This window comes from Hylobates moloch, unplaced genomic scaffold, assembly GCF_009828535.3.
Source record: "Hylobates moloch isolate HMO894 unplaced genomic scaffold, HMol_V3 SCAFFOLD_15, whole genome shotgun sequence".
Taxonomy (NCBI): domain Eukaryota; kingdom Metazoa; phylum Chordata; class Mammalia; order Primates; family Hylobatidae; genus Hylobates; species Hylobates moloch.
The window spans coordinates 31,833,336-31,850,252 of NW_026652290.1; the positions used below are offsets into that span (position 1 = coordinate 31,833,336).

Below are 16,917 nucleotides of genomic sequence, written 5' to 3' on the forward strand. Positions count from 1 at the left end.
AAGCACTCGTGCATTTTGTTCAAGATCTGTGGTTTGGGCAGGGCTCAATGAGGACATCTTGTCTCCGTTCCCGCAGTGTCAGGAAGTGTGACTGAGACTGGAGGGTCACACGGAAGATGGCTCCCTCAAGTGGCCAGCAAATTGGTGCTTACAATTGACAGGGAGCTATTGACCAAGGGCCCCAATTCCTCTCCCTATGGCCCCTTCTCGGGCTGCATGGGCTTCTTTACAGAATGGCAGCTGGATTCCAAGAGCAAGTATCCCAACCTACAGAAGGGTGGAGGAATAGTGAAAGTTCACAGTCTCTTAAGACCTTGGCCCAGAAACTGGCAAAAACTTCTTTTCTGCCATATTCTATCGATCAGTCACAGAACCTGCACTGATTCAAGAGTGAAACATATAGAGGACATCTCTCAATGGGATAAGTGTCAACAAATTTGCATCTATCACAATCTGTCTTTTGGGTACAAGCTATTTCTATTCCTCCATTATGCAAAATATACTCACAACCTCCCAAGGGTCCCAAAAGCCTCATCCAATTATGGCAAATACGGCACATATAAAATGTATAGAATAATATACTAAGGCTTCCTTTTAACTTTTTTAATTCTCTGTTCCTTTCAGTCTAAGCCACTATAATTTTTTTATTTATGAAAAATAAATTACATGATACCTTGTTTTTAACAATGTTCAATTTTTTTTATTCAGAATACTTGTGTCATTCATGTAAAATAGTTTGATACAGTACATTGTATGTTATAGGCTTTTTTTTTCCTCAAAAATTCTAAGGCCTTCCTATTCCTTCTCCTTTGCTGAAGTAAGGGCATCCTAAACAACAGGCAAATAAGTTTTAAAAAGGAAGAATCAGTGAACAAAATTTTATTTTATTTTTTTCTATTTCTTAAAAAAAAAAGAAATGGGATACATGTGCAGAACATGCAGGTTTGTTAAATAGGTACATGCGTGCCATGGTAGTCTGCTGCACCTATTAACCTGTCCTCTACGTTCCCTCCTCTCATCCCCACCCCCCAACAGGCCCTGGTGTGTGTTGTTCCCCTCTCTGTGTCCATGTTGAACAAAATTTTAATAGCACTACATCAACTAGCATTAAAATCAGGACAATAATATTTGAATTGGATGCTGCACCTTTTTAAGGAAGTTAACATTCATGCTTTTTTCATCTTAAAGCATGCTCACAAATCAGCAACACCAACAAGAAAAATAAAGCACTGTCTACGACAATCATTTTAGTTTGTTTGCTGAACCAAACAGGTTTATATCAATGAGAATATATTTAATTACTATCAAATAGCAGCTTTAATACCTGTCAAGTCATAGGTTGAAAATAAAAACAAACTTATACTTGGAAATTAATCTTTAGGAGTTTTGAAACCTTTCTGAAAAAAGCTATGTGGCTTTTTGTACTTTCAGAAAAATCCAAGCAATATTCTTGGTCACTGATTAATGTAGAAATTGAATCAATTCACTGATAAGACACTAACAAGAAAGGTGTACCAAAATAATCTCATTTTGAGTCTTGGTTATTTCACTGATTTAACACCTACTGTATGTTTTCAAGTACTAGTTAAACCTTGTATCTATGTGTGTACTATTGGTCAGATAATGTTGTAACACTGGAAGAATTCATGACATATGAAGACAAATGCTTGCCCTTAGCACATTCTCAGCTTCAACTGCTACAGACTGTGACTGAAAAAAATGTATTAGTCAGTCTGAGCCATGTCAAGTTAACTATGGAAGTAGAAAATCCACAACACAAACTGTGCTAGCACTTTCTTTTCAGGTCTCACTCCAAAATAGGTACAACCTGGAAGCCACTACCCTAAACTGTGAAAAGTGGTGGAAGGAACTTGGCTACTGGGAAGGTGTGGTTGTACAGTACATTCTCATGGCCCATACCAGGTTCCCATGGAGAGCTGCACAGTCAGCCCTGCAGCATTCACAACAGTGCATGGACAAGATTCCGATGCAGCTCAGTACCCATGTGTCTGACGTGAGTACTGTGGAGCCTGCTGGGAGGTAGCTGAGTATCCCATGCTGCTCTTCGGCTGTGATGTGCTCGGTCCAGGGTTGGGATATAGGCAGCATGTGGATTGGAACGCGGATAGTCTGAGGCCATGAAAAGTCCACCTGAGGTAGTGGTAGGAGGAACAAGCCTCACTTTCTTCAACAGGGGTCCCTGTGTGTGACCGTTGTCTTGATTCCTGGGTGGCCAGTACCATTCGGCCAGTTCCATTATTGCCCCGCTGCTGGTGGTGGTTCTTTTCGTCTCCTTTGTCATCAGGTTCTTCTGTTAAAAATTCTCATTTTGGGTAAGGCATTTGACAACTGGCAAAAATGTCTGATGTAGGAAGTGGGTCTTCTAAGAAACAGGGATCCTGTTCTGAGGTAATTCACTTTATTGGGTCCATAGTAAGAAACTTCTGAAGCAAGTGGAATGCTTTACTATCTGGTTTAACTTTGTGTTTTTCCATATACTTGATAAGGCTGCAGTTAGTATGCATATTTCTTCTGAAATCTTTCATTAATATTGAATGTTCAGGCATCTTTTTTACATCTTCCCAATCTTTATTTGCAGGAAATCCCATTACATTGAGTATTCTGTCCAGCCAGTCATGGTGATAAGGATTACCAGTTTTGATGTCCTCTTGTCGACCGTGAAATATTGGTTTTGACATTAGTAGTTCTTCAAACTTACATCCTATAAGCCCAAATATCAGTAGCTTTGGTATAATGCCTTACTCAAAGAAGTAATTCAGGGGCTCAGTACCAGAATGTAACAATCACTGGATCCAAATCTGCTAATGTAAGCTAGTAAAATTCTTTAAAATGTTTTGCATTATCCATTTATAATCAATTTTATTAGACCAAAAAACACACTTATATTTCTTTTCAAGGCAGCCTTTCTCTACCATGTGTGAGGCTTCCTTGGGACCAGCCCTAGAAGTTTCTTAAAGGACCTATAAAACATGCCCTTAAATCGTTCTGAGTTCTTACAATTTCCCACATTACTTCAGGTGAGTTTTGCTAAACTTCCCACCACTACATACCAAGCATCATTTTTTCCTCCAGCTTCCCCTACTTTTTTCCTCACTATCCTTCAACCCTCCCTAAAAGTTTCCTTGAGGCCTGCCAAGTTCTCCCTGCCACTCAGACCCAAAGCCAAAGTCACATGTCTTAAGCTTTCGTTGCTGTAGCACCTCACCCCTGGTACCAAATTCTGTTCCAGTAATCTGGAACAAATCAGCCCAAAGCCTAGTGGATTATTTTGCTCATAATTCTGCAATTTGGGCAGGGCTAAGCTGAGATGGTTTACTCTGTTCCACATTGCTCAACTGGGGCTGGAGGATGCAGTCTTAAGTGGTTCACTCACCTGGTGACAAGTTGCTACTGTTTGTCAGCTAGGAGCGCAGCCAGGGCTGTATGTAAGACCCCAGTTTATCACCATGTGGGCCTCTTAATGGGGCAGCTTAGAATTTCTCACTGTATGATGGATGGGTTGCAAGAACAAGTATTCCAAGGGACAGAAAGTGTTAATAAAAGTTGCCAGTTCCTTAAGACTGGAAGAGGCTGGAAATGATTACAGCATCATTTCCACTACATTCTATTGGTCAAGCAATCACAGAGCCACCCCAGAGTCAAGTGGACCAAAGACACACGAATGAAACTGGCCACCCAGGGAATCAAGACAGCAGTCACACACAGGGACCCCCACTGAAGAAAGTGAGGCTTGTTCCTCCTACCGATACTGTAGGTGGACTTTTCATGGCCTCAGACTATCAGCGTTCCAATACACATGCTGCCTATATCCCAATCCTGGACCAAAGAATTTGCAGTCATCTTTAATTTGTCCCATCAGTGAAGCTATTAGCTGATTGCTTATTGCTATCATAATTTCATATCTATCCACCCCCATTTTATTATTCCCAATGATGCAAGAGTCTCAGGTATCATTGTGCTAAAAGACACGCCAGAACTCCAGGCACCCACTCACAGCTGTTAACACTGTACATCCCTGAACCAGGTATGTGGTCATCACCCTCAGATTACTGGAACACCTCTCTGGGCTGTGGCATCAGTAATTTTTCCCTTTCCCATCCTCTAGCCCAAGCCTAAATTGTCTTCCTTAGCTATGGACCTGCAAGGTTGGGGAGATAAAATAGCATCATTGACTTGGCCAGGCTGTGTTTTCAACTAGAAGGATCTCCTTCTAATAGCTTTTCTAACTTTCCAAATTTTATGCTCAATACCTACTCCGAGCAACTTGCTCCAAGGTACAAGAGTAGACTTTTTCTCCCAGGAGGGCTTGCACCAGAAATCAAAGAGTTATTAGTGATGTAGACAGAGGGAGAAAATGGAGCGTGAGAGTATAATACCTTAGTGCATTGTGGTAGGGTACCACTGGTATCATTTGCTCCTCTATTCCAAGGGCTGGGATGACTGGTATCAAAGGCAAATAGAGAATTTGTCTTAGGAAAGTGTTTTTGGAACCCGTTGCTTTGGACTATCTTTGTTTGATGGAGATTGATGCCAAATGTCTGACTATAGCATTTCTTTAGGTGAACTTGTGGATATCACTTGAGTGCATACCATCTGAAGGTCTGTTGTGAATTTCATCAGCCTTGTGACCAATTATGTTTGTGATTGAGTATCAGTCACCTAGATGTCTCCAAGTCCTGCAGGCTTGGGGTCATCGTGTTTGGAATTTTCTTTCTTTTTTTTTTTTTTTTTTTTGACACAGTCTCACTCTGGAGTGCAGTGGCGCGATCTTGGCTCACTGCAACCTCTGCCTCCCAGGTTCAAGAGATTCTCCTGCCTCAGCCTCCCGAGTAGCTGGGACTACAGGCATGCACCACCATGCCCAGCTAATTTTTGTATTTTTAGGAGAAACGCAGTTTCACCATGTTGGCCAGCATGGTCTTGATCTCTTGACCTTGTGATCCGCCTTCCTCAGCCTCCCAAAGTGCTGGGATTACAGGCATGAGCCACTGCACCCAGCCCCTGTTTGTAATTTTTAAGTAGAAATTTACTTGAACCCCTATCCAACATACGGTGGAAAACCCGGTTTGCTCTACCCTATTTCCTAACACCTGAGGAGTACCTCTCATGTCACTAATTTCTTTTATCTCCTGACCTCTCTCTCATGGCTCACATATTTCAATTGTTTCCTGTGTTGGTGCCAACTGACCCAGAACTCCCCACAACACACACACACACAAAGCACCATCACAAAACATTCTTATGAGCCCAGAAATTCCTCAAACCTGGCTTTAGAAACACCTGGAGGACTTTTAAACATCCTAATGCCAAGCCTGCTCCATGGATATTTCAATGTCAGCCATGCTTGAGAGTCTGTCAACTAGCCCAGTGCTTCTCAAGTGCGACCGTGTGTGAGAATCACCTGGGGAGCTTGTTAAAACGCAGGTTCTGTTTCTGGGTCCTGGGTGGGGCTCTAGATTCTGCATCTCTAACAAGGTCTCAAGTGATGCTGATGCCGCTGATCCCCAGACCACACTTTGACTAGCAAGGAGCTAGCAGATATGAGGGATGACAGGGGCCCAGCAAATAATTACAACTAAACATCAGACACTTCAGTGACAACGCTATCAGGAACTTCTCAGAGGCCATCCTGCTCCCCCAGTTCCAGCTCCAGGCCCCCCGCCCCATTTCTCATTTCCCTTGGCTTCTACCTATTCCCAGGCCCTTGTCTTTCTAGGGATGTCATGGCCACTATATATTTATTTATTTATTTAATTTATTTTTGAGACAGAGTCTCTTTCTGTCACCCAGGCTGGAGTGCAGTGGCACAGTCATGGCTCACTGTAGCCTTACCCTCCTGGGCTCAAGTGATCCTCCTACCTCAGCCTGCCAGGTAGCTGGGACTACAGGTGCATGCCACCACATGTGGTTATTTTTTTTTTTTTTTTTTTTGTAGAGGTCTTCTTGTTTCCCAGGCTGATCTCAAACCCCTGGCCTCAAGCAATCCTCCCACTTCAGCCTCCCAAAGCACTAGGATTACAGACATGAGTCACTACACCCTGCCAGGCTGGCATGTCTTTATCTGGCAGCTCAATCTAGTTCCCTCTGTCTCCAAGCATATCCTGGTCCCGCTCTAAGAGCTGTCATGCCACACCTAAATGCACCATCAAAAGGATTGACCTATCCCAAGGCAGTACTGTGCCCAAGGAATGCTACCTCCAGCTTCTAAAGCAGAGGTTCCCAAACTCTCTCAGTTCATGGTATCCTTAGTGTCCCAGGAATTTCTTCACAGAGTACTTTAAGCCAAAAGAAACACCTGACAGTTCTGCTTCTCTCTCTCTTTTTTTTTTTTTTTTTTTTTTTTTTTGAGATGTAGTCTCACTATCACCCAGGCTGGAGTGCAGTAGCATGATTTCGGCTCATTACAACCTCCGCCTCCCAGGTTCAAGCAATTCTCCTGCCTCAGCCTCCTGAGTAGCTGGGATTACAGGTGCATGCCACCATGCACGGCTAATTTTTGTATTTTTAGTAGAGACAGGGTTTCACTATGTTGGTCAGGCTGGTCTCAAACTCCTGACCTCGTGATCTGCCCGCCTCAGCCTCCCAAAGTGCTGGGATTACAGGTGTGAGCCACCATGCCTGGCCAGTTCTGCTTCTTAAGTAATTGGGTTGAAACAATTTAATGCCAATGGTTTTCATGGGTCTGACAGATGTCACTGTGTTTTCTTCAGAATATTTAAATATCCCATGACACCTCGTGAGTGTGCTGGGGTGCCCTACAGTCCACACTTTGGGAACCATGGCTCAAAACTAATAGTTGGTATATATGTGACCTCCAAATGCCCTAGCAAGGTAATAGAAACCCATAGTGATGATTGTACGTGATGCAAATGGGGCACTGAATCTGACAGGAGAGGAGGGGATTTCAGGGAGGTGTTGTCCCACCACTAGCACCAACTGGATCTGGCACAAACAGGCCAACATTACTCTCTGTTGTAGCCAAGAGAGTCACTTTCTAGATTCATCTCCCAGTGGAAGTTCCAAAGGGTTCTGGGATTAGAATAGTGTAAGAAAGTAAGGGCAGAAAGATAGTTTTTCTCTTGGTAAAAACTTGTAAACATGACTCATCTAATATCAGAAAATCTAGGAGGAAAGCTTAACTACTATCAGAATGCTGTGACACCTGAGGGTGCAAACTGTTTCCAGTTAGGAGTCCAACCCTATGATACAGTGATTCTCAACCTTGGCTGCACAATAAAATCACTTGGAGAGTTTTCAAAAAATACAAATGGCTGGGCTCCCACCCAGACCAGTTAGTTGAGTCAGTCTCCAAAGGCAAGATCCAGAGATCTATAATTATGTATTTGTATATTTATTTGTTTATTTATTTGAGACAGGGTCTTGCTCTGTCACCCAGGCTGGAGTGCAGTGGCACAATTTCGGCTCACTGTAGCCTCAGCTTCCTGGGCTCAAAGAATCCTCCCACCTCAGCCTCCCAAGTAGTAGGAACTACAAGTGTGCACCACATCCAGGTAGTTTTTTTTTTCTTTGTAGAGACAGGGTCTCACCATGTTGTCCAGGCTGGTCTCAAACGCTTGGGCTCAAGAGATCCTCCTGCCTCAGCCTCCCAAAGTGCTGGGATTACAGTTGTGCACCCAGCCTAAAAGTTTTAAATTTTTTTTCTTTTGTTGCTTATGCTTTTAGTGTCATCTAAGAATCAACCATCAAATCCAAGGTCATAAAGATACATCCCTGTTTTCTTCTAAGAATATTATAGTTTTAGCACTTACATTTAAGTGTTTGAGCCATTTTGAGTTAATTTCTGTATATGGTGTGAGATAAGGGCCCAGTTGCATTCCTTCACATGTGGTTATCCAGCACCATTTGTTGAAAATATGATGCTTTCCCTCACTGAATGGTCTTGGCACCTTTGCTGAAAATCAGTTGATCATAGATGTATGAGATTATTTCTGGACTCTCAATTCTATTCCACGTATTTACATCTCTCCTTATAAGTTAGGGGGTGGGACTTGACTCTGGAGGCAGGACTTGGACACTGGACCAAACTGAGGACTAACTGAAACAGGGCTGGGGGTGGAAGAAGCTTTTCATAAGATATACCCACCAGTTTGCCATATCAGTTTACCGTTGTCATGGCAACACCAGGGAGTTCCCCACCCCCCTTCCATGACAATGATTCGATGACCCAAAAGTTATTACCAATTCCGTGGAAATTTCTGCATAAATTGTCCCTTAATCTGCATGTGCTAAAAGTGGATATAAATGACTGCAAAACTGCCCTGAGCTGCTACTCTCTGCCTACAGGGTAGCCCTACTGTGCAGGAGTAGTCCGAGCTGTAACAGGGCTGGAGCTGTAATACTTTCCCTTCAGTAAAGCTGTTTTCTTCTCCCATTGGCTTGCCCTTGAATTCTTTCTGGGCAAGGCCAAGAACCCTCACGGGTTAAATCCCACTTTGGGGCTCACTTGTCCAGCATCACTTATGCCAGGACCATAGTGTTCTGATTACTGTAGCTTTGTAGCTAAGTCTTGAAACTGGAAAGTGTAAATCCTCCAACTTTGTTATTCTTTTTCAAGATTGTTTTGGCTATTTGGAGCCTCTTGCAATTCCATGTGAATTTTGCCATCAGCTTGTCCATTTCTACAAAAAATAAAAAATAAAAATGGCACTTAAAATTTTGATAGGTGGCTGGGTGCAGTGGCTCATGCCTGCAATCCTAGCACTCTGGGAGGCTGAGGCAGGCAGATCATCTGAAGTCAGTAGTTTGAAACCAGCCCGGCCAACATGGTGAAACCTCATCTCCACTAAAAATACAAAAAATTAACTGGGTGTGGTGGCGTAGTTACTGTTAAAGCCCCACACGAGGCCCTTTGAAAAATATGGCATGTATGAGAAATTAATCCTATACAATGATGTGACAACCGCAATACAAGGTACTGCAATACAGCTGACCTCACCAAAGCACAAGCAGGGGCAGCTCAAAGAGGAAAATGTCGCTTCCAGCAAGGGATTGAGGGAGGCCTTTAGGGAGGAAGTGGCATATAAGCCAGAATTACAGGATGGGGAGGATATAGACAGCAGATGACAGAGAGGAGAGTGAAAGCTGGGAATCCCAGCTAAAGGCATCAGGTTTATCGAATGAGTAGGGGACAATACTGTGTGTGTTTATGTTTATGTATGTATATAATTATATGGTATCATTGCTAATTGACAAAATAATCTATCACATTTTACACTAACAGATTTTACATCTATTGTTCTAAATAGACTCAGTCATCAGCGCTGTGTGTGAGCTCTTACCTATCCCCATGCACACCTCAGCTCAGCCACTGATGGATGGATCATCTGCCTATCACAGGTGGCAATAGGGACAAGTTTTCAGTTTAGAGTTCCTCCTTCTAGGCACAGCTAACCCAGCTGAATGCCTAATTCCACCCATATTCAGGTGAATCTATGGCCACAGCTGCAGCAGGTCCTCCCCATGCAGAAAGGCTCCACAAGAGGAAGCACACCCCCTCTGACTGTCCCTAAGCTCCTGCCATCTTCACCCCACGAAGCTGCTGCTCCTGGGTGCTTCCTGCCTTGCCCTGCCCACCCTTGTACTGTCCTCACCATTGACACAGCTGGTGCCCGATGCAGCAGAGATCCATGACACCCTGGGCATTGCTGATGGCCTGGGCCCACCAGTGAGAAGGCACAGAAAAGAGGGTTATCAATACTGCTACTAATAATGATAATGAACTTTCAGTTGATATTATCAACACTGCTACTACAAATGATAATAATGAACGTTCATTGAATCCCTCTTTACTCCTCTTGTCAACCCTATGTAAAATAGGTTTATTATTATCCCCATTTTACTGGTGGGTGAAATGAGGTTTGAAATTTACTAACTGTTCAGCTTTCAAAGACACCTACATGTTCCTGGCCATGTCTATGCCTCGTGATCACACCAGGGGAGGCAGGAACCCAAGGCTTTGTTGTCCAACTCTGTAGGAGAAGATTTAATCATCGTGGGTGAAGAGCGAGAGAAAGAAATCGCAAGCCTTAAGAGCTGGAAGGCGCTCCAAGCACCATTGTCCAAGGGTCAGGTGTGGCCAGGATGCAGTACAGTTTTCCTGGTTAATAACTGCCTCCTCTCAAAGGATCCCAACCTCACTGACTCCTGCTCACTGCACCCACCTGAAAGGGGCAAGCTCACTGGGTGCTTCCTTCAAAGCTTCACTTCCTTCTGCTTTTGTAGAGGAGGTTGTTATACTGTTGCTACAATGTCAATGTGGATAAGTATGAAAAACAAAACATCTAACGGAAACAATATATACTATACATTTTTAAGGCATACTTATAAACTTCTTAAAACACAAAACAAAATTATATGCTCTTCATAAATATCTACATATAAATATAAGAGCAACATCTGTTCATTTTCTCCTCTTACATTTATATGTAGATTTCCTGGTTGGATACACATCCGGTCATACCTGGGCACTGCTTCTCCAGCTGCACTTGGGGTTGGCCTGACTGATACCTGTCTCCTTGGATGGTATGGTCTGCACGTGGGTCTGCTCAGCCTTTCACCCTCATTGCCTGACAGAGTAAACTGCAGAGGGCTCAGCAGTCTAGCCCACATTGTCTCACTGCATGTAACTAAGCCTCTCCCAGATGCTGTCTTCACTGGGTGCCTCACTGCTGGAGACAGTGCACACCCACCAGATGTGCCACACAATGGAATTTTTCCATGGTTCAGACTCATATTGTGTCCGGAATTGGTGGGTTCTTGGTCTCACTGACTTCAAGAATGAAGCCGCCGACCCTCGCGGTAAGTGTTACAGTTCTTAAAGGCAGCGTGTCCGGAGTTTGTTTCTTCTGGTGTCCGGATGTGTTCGGAGTTTCTTCCTCTGGTGGGTTCGTGGTCTTGCTGGCTCAGGAGTGAAGCTGCTGACTTTCGCGGTGAGTGTTACAGCTCTTAAGGTGGCGCGTCTGGAGTTGTTCGTTCCTCCCCCGTGGGTTTGTGGTCTCGCTGGCTTCAGGAGTGAAGCTGCAGACCTTCACGGTGAGTGTTACAGCTCATAAAGGCAGTGTGGACCCAAAGAGTGAGCAGCAGCAAGATTTATTGCAAAGAGAGCAAGAGCAAAGCTTCCACACTGTGGAAGGGGACCTGAGCAAGTTGCCACTGCTGGCTTGGGCCGCCTGCTTTTATTCTCTTATCTGGCCCCACCCACATCCTGCTGATTGGTAGAGCTAAGTGGTCTGTTTTGACAGGGCACTGATTGGTGCGTTTACAATCCCAGAGCTAGACACAAAGGTTCTCCACGTCCCCACCAGATTAGCTAGATACAGAGTGTCAACACAAACGTTCTCCAAGTCCCCACCAGAGTAGCTAGATACAGAGTGTCCATTGGTGCATTCACAAACCCTGAGCTAGACACAGGGTGCTGATTGGTGTGTTTACAAACCTTGAGCTAGATACAGAGTGCCAATTGGTGTATTTACGATCCCTTAGCCAGACATAAAGGTTCTCCATGTCCCCACCAGACTCAGGAGCCCAGCTGGCTTCACCCAGTGGATCCTGCACTGGGGCTGCAGGTGGAGCTGCCTGCCAGTCCGGCGCCATGAGCCTGCACTCCTCAGCCCTTGGGTGGTCGATGGGACTGGGTGCTGTGGAGCAGGGGGCAGTGCTCGTCGGGGAGGCTCCGGCCGCACAGCAGCCCACGGAGGAGGGGGGAGGCTCAAGCATCGGGGGCTGCAGGTCCCGAGCCCTGCCCCTAGGGAAGGCAGCTAAGGCCTGGCAAGAAATTGAGCACAGCAGCTGCTGGCCCAGCTTCTAAGCCCCTCACTGCTCGGGGCCAGTGGGGCCAGCCGGCAGCTCCAAGTGCGGGGTCCGCCGAGCCCACACCCACCCGGAACTCGCGCAGCCCGGGTTCCCGCCCAGGCCTCTCCTTCCACACCTCCCTGCAAGCTGAGGGGCCAGCTCCGGCCTTGGCCAGCCCAGAAAGGGGCTCCCACAGTGCAGCGCCGGGTTGAAGGGCTCCTCAAGTGCTGCCAAAGTGGAAGCCCAGGCAGAGGAGGCACCCAGAGTGAGTGAGGGCTGTGAGGACTGCCAGCACACTGTCACCTCTCAATATCATCTGGAGTAGGACATCTTTTATCATGTGTGTTTAAGCCTAGACTGCAAGCTAGTACAGCAGGCTGCCAATGTCCAGTCACCCAGAAATGGCTCTCAGGCTGAAAAACATGTTACCATTTTCTAATGAAATGTATGGGGAGGAGGCAGTGTTTCTTCAAAGGGTGGACAAGAAAGAACCGCTTGCATCAGAATTACCTGGGAGTTTTTTTTTTTAAGGCAGATAGATCCCTGAGCTACATCCCAAAACAGTTAAACAAGAATCTGAGGTTGTGCAATCTCTCTTTTTAGGAAGCTCCCCAAGTGAGTCTTAAAGCACAGTAGAGTTTTAGCACCTCAGGGGCAGTGCAAGGAACTCTGGACTAGGAGTCACAGCACCTGAAAGTCTGCCACTTAAAACCCACATGACTGTGGTAAAATTACTTGATGTCTCTGCATCTGTTTTCTCACCTATAAAATGGGCACACAAATTCTCACCCTGCCTTCCTCACAGTGTTGTGCAGATGTGACAATCACCCGATGCATGTGAAAATTCCCTTATGGACCAGAAATCACCAGGACCATGACAGTGTGCTGAACAGTCCCCTCTGCATGGTCAGCAGAGAGGATCTGTCCCTGCCCCCTTGGTGCAACTGACCTCTGATCCTGTCCTGAGCCCCTGCATGGAGCCTCTCTGATAAGGCACCTTCTGCAAGGGACTGTGGGCAAGGAACAAGGGGGTGTCCAGAGGCTCCAAGTCCCCTGATTAGTTAAAATTTAGAATGCATTTTCCTATGGAAAATTGCCAAGGAAAGGTGGGCTAAGTAAAAAATAATGATGATAACATGTTTTTGCAGTAAAAAATTGAGTAGGCTTTTGGGTGAGAGGTGAAAACCCCAACTATCATGCATTGCAGCCCTCCGGTGGAAACTGTGCTTCAGGCTCTAAATTTCAGGCTCTAGACTGACTCAGGAATGAATGTTTGGAAGGTGAAGACAATCTGTGGTCTCTTCTCTTGTAGAGCAGGAGTCAGCACTTTTCAAAGAGTGCCAGATTCTATATATCCTGCCACATGCTCTGTTGTTACAGCACAAAGAAGGCCATAGACAGCATGGCTGTGTTGGCAAATACACAAAACAGGCAATAAGCTGTATTTGGCCTTTAGGCTGCAGTTTTCCAACCCCTGCACTAACACAAGGAGCTTAAAGGTGGCGGTGGTGGTGTGCTGGAGCTAGCTTATATCAGCTTGCAATAGCCAATTGCTAACATCTCTTCCGAACTCTGTGCCTTCATGTTGGTAGTTTGAAATTGCCCATATTTGGAGTAGTTATGCCATGGAAATTGGCAAAAGCTGTATATCCACCATCACCAGCCCCCCTGAGAACCAGCTGTTCACATCACTAGGCATGTGTCCACCAGGATGAGTGTGAGGGTTGGGGTTGGTTGAGCCAGACAGCGCATGGGAATGTGGGAAGAAAATATTAGATGTCAGTCCCTATTTTATTTAGCCCTTGTAAATTTTTAAATTCTGTGTAGGTTTCATAATGTACCAATGCCTGCATTTCAAGACATGTTCTAGACTTTGTTTAATTGATTAGGATAAGTGGGACCAAAAAAATGTTTGGAGTCTACCACTCCTAAAGCTATTTATTATATCCTGTGCTGGATAGCTCATTCCCAAACAGAGTGCCGGGTGAATAAAGGTCTTCTCTTTCTACTCCCAGGACAGCCTTCCTCTTGTCCCCACCTGCCTCACCCTGCCTCAGGACGTGGGATGGGGTAGGAGGAGTGACCAGCTGTGAAAGGAGCCTCTGGTTGGAATGTTTCCTATGGGAGTTTCTGTCACAGATTAAATGCCCTGAGATCACCTTTTGAGAGACATTACATTTCATGAGATGAACAGTTATCATGTTGGGTATTATGAGTTGAATTATGTCCCCCAAAAAGATATGTTGAGGTCCTACCCCCCAGTAGCTGTGGATGTTACCTTATTTGGAAATAAGGTCTTTACAGATACAGGTCAACTTAAGATGAAGTCATTCGAGTGAGCCCTAATTCAGTATGACTCTGTCCTTATAGGACATTCTGGACACAGAAACACAGAGAGAAGACAGTCATGTGAAGATGGGGGCAGAGACTGGATTTTTGCTGCCACCAGCTGAGGAACCCTGGAGCTACCACAAACTGAAGGGAGGCCTGGAACAGATTCCCTCTCAGAGCCCTCAGAATGAACCAAAACCTGGAGTTCAGACTTTGGCCTCCTGAACCAGTTGTTTTAAGCCACCCAGTTTATGGTTCTTTATGGGAGCCCTAACAAACCAATACTTTGGGATTCTCAGGTGTGATGCATAAGGGCCAAAACTTTTTCACTAAACATAAAGACCCATGATTACAATTACAGTTAGGAAAATGAAATTCAAAACCACCTGAGTTTATTTATACACATTTTCCAAAATGCATCTGCTTTGCAGGGGAAGTCATATTACTATAGAAATAAGGAGAAGGCCATCATTTAAATAGAAGCCTTCCTTTCCTTTCTCCCTCCCTCTCTTTTTCTTCCTTTCTTCATTTATAAAAATCTTATGGAGTTCCTACAGGTGCCAAGCACTGCAGTGGGTTCTTGGGATACATCACAGAGCAAAGCACTTGTGGGACTTACAATGCTAGTGGGAGACACAAACAGTAAATATAAGAAGCAACTATATAGCATGTTAGAGTGGGAAAAATAAGACAGGGCAAAGGGGAGTCAGTAGTGCTGGGGTGAGAAAAGGTTGCAGCATTAAATGGGGTAGCCAATTTCAAACTACCAACATGAAGGCACAGACACAGAGTTCGGAAGAGATGTTAACAATTGGCTATTGCAAGCTGATATAAGCTAGCTCCAGCACACCACCACTGCCACCTTTAAGCTCCTTGTGTTAGTGCAGGGCTTGGAAAACTGCAGCCTAAAGGCCAAATACAGCTTATTGCCTGTTTTGTGTATTTGCCAACACAGCCATGCTGTCTATGGCCTTCTTTGTGCTGTAACAACAGAGCATGTGGCAGGATATATAGAACCTGGCACTCTTTGAAAAGTGCTGACTCCTGCTCTACAGGAGAAGAGACCACAGATTGTCTTCACCTTCCAAATATTCATCCCTGAGTCAGTCTAGAGCCTGAAATTTAGAGCCTGATGCACAGTTTCCACCAGAGGGCTACAATGCATGATAGTTGGGGTTTTCACCTCTCACCCAAAAGCCTACTCAATGTGATCATCACAACCATGCCTTTCGTGAAGTCAACAATACAGAGGGCCTTGTGCTTCCGTAAGGTGTTGATGCATTTGCTATCTTGGTGGAGCCTCACAGGAAGTATGAGTGACTCACGCCATAGTGACTCACTGTATCTCACCAGGTTGGAAGGGGTTGGAGCAGGACCAAGCCCAGGCTGTCTGTGTCTCCATTTGGCCTGCATGTTCGGTCTCCTCAAGGCCATGGTCAGTAAGCCCCATCTCCTTTCTGCTAGTCTGTAAGGGAACCAAAGTCCTCACTGCCATGAGACAGCCCTGGCTCAGAGACTAATTTGAACAGCTGTGTCTTTGTCATGAAAATAGTTTTGTGATATTATGAAGAAGACATGCCTTCCTCTCCAAAGTATCAGTGTCACCTGGCGACATTTTTTTTTCTTTTATGTAGTGATACATAATATTTCACATATTTATGGCATACATGCAAGTATTCATTACATGCACAGAAAGTGTAATGATCAAGGTAGAATGTTTGGAGTATTCCTCGCCTGGAATATTTACCATTTCTCTGTGTGGAGAACATCTACTAAATATACTGTGTACTTTTTTGTCACTGGGCTGGTGTTGATCACCATCACCATCAGGATCAGAAACAGAAGCAGCCGACCTTATCGGAGCTCTTCCCATGGGTGTCATCTCACTTGACCTCCGTGCCTGGGGTGCTGTCCCTACTCCTCCTTTACGGGTGAGCTTTGTCTTCCTGCCCACCACCCACACGCCTCTCTCCTGAGATTAGCTCTCCAGCTCTGCTTTGAGGAACATCACTGGCCTCGTTGGATACAGTCTTGGAGGGAGTGTGGATCAAGGTGTGCTGCCCTTCACTGACCAAGGAGTCGACACATGACCCAAACTAGGGCAGTCACATGCTTTGCTTAGAATCTCAATCTTTTGCTAACTAACAAAAAGCATGATTGGCTCTTACCCATCTGAGTGATGGGACCAACGTTTTCTGGCTTCTGTCATTTCTGGCCTGCCAGAAATCCCCGACTTGTTCTTTAGCATGTCTTTCCATTTTGAAAGTTACTTCACATGATAGGCAGAATAATGGCACCCCAAAAATGTCCACATTCTAATCCCCAGACCCTGTGTATATGTTACATGACATAGCAAAAGGGACTTTGCATCTGTGATTAAAGTTAAACCTCTTTGAGATGGGAGAGTATCCTGGATATTGACGTGGGCGCAGTGTAAATTGCAAGCATTCTTATATGTGAAAGAGGAAGGCAGGAGGGTCAGAGTAAAGCAGTGTGAGAATAATCCAAGAAGCAAAGATGGGAGTGGGCCACTAGCCAAGGAATGCAGGTGGCCTCTGGGAGCTGGAAAAGGCAAGGAAATTGACTCTCCCCTAGAGCCTCCCAAAGCAATGCAATCCTGCTGATACTTTGATTTTGGCCCAGTGAGACACATTCCAGACTGACCTCCATAACTGCAAGATAATACATTGCATTGTTTAAACCACTAAGTTGGTGGTAATTTGTTACAGCAGCAGTAAGAAATGAATATACCCA

General features: G+C 45.0%; 1 protein-coding gene and 1 pseudogene across 6 annotated transcripts in view; both read right to left on the reverse strand.

The window, feature by feature from the left end:
- Positions 1-16,917, reverse strand: part of IL36G (interleukin 36 gamma) — a 218,476-nt gene that overhangs the window by 48,822 nt on the left and 152,737 nt on the right. The gene's annotated exons all lie outside the window — the stretch shown is intronic.
- On the reverse strand, positions 1,995-15,576 carry LOC116484195 (cyclin-dependent kinase 8-like; annotated as a pseudogene).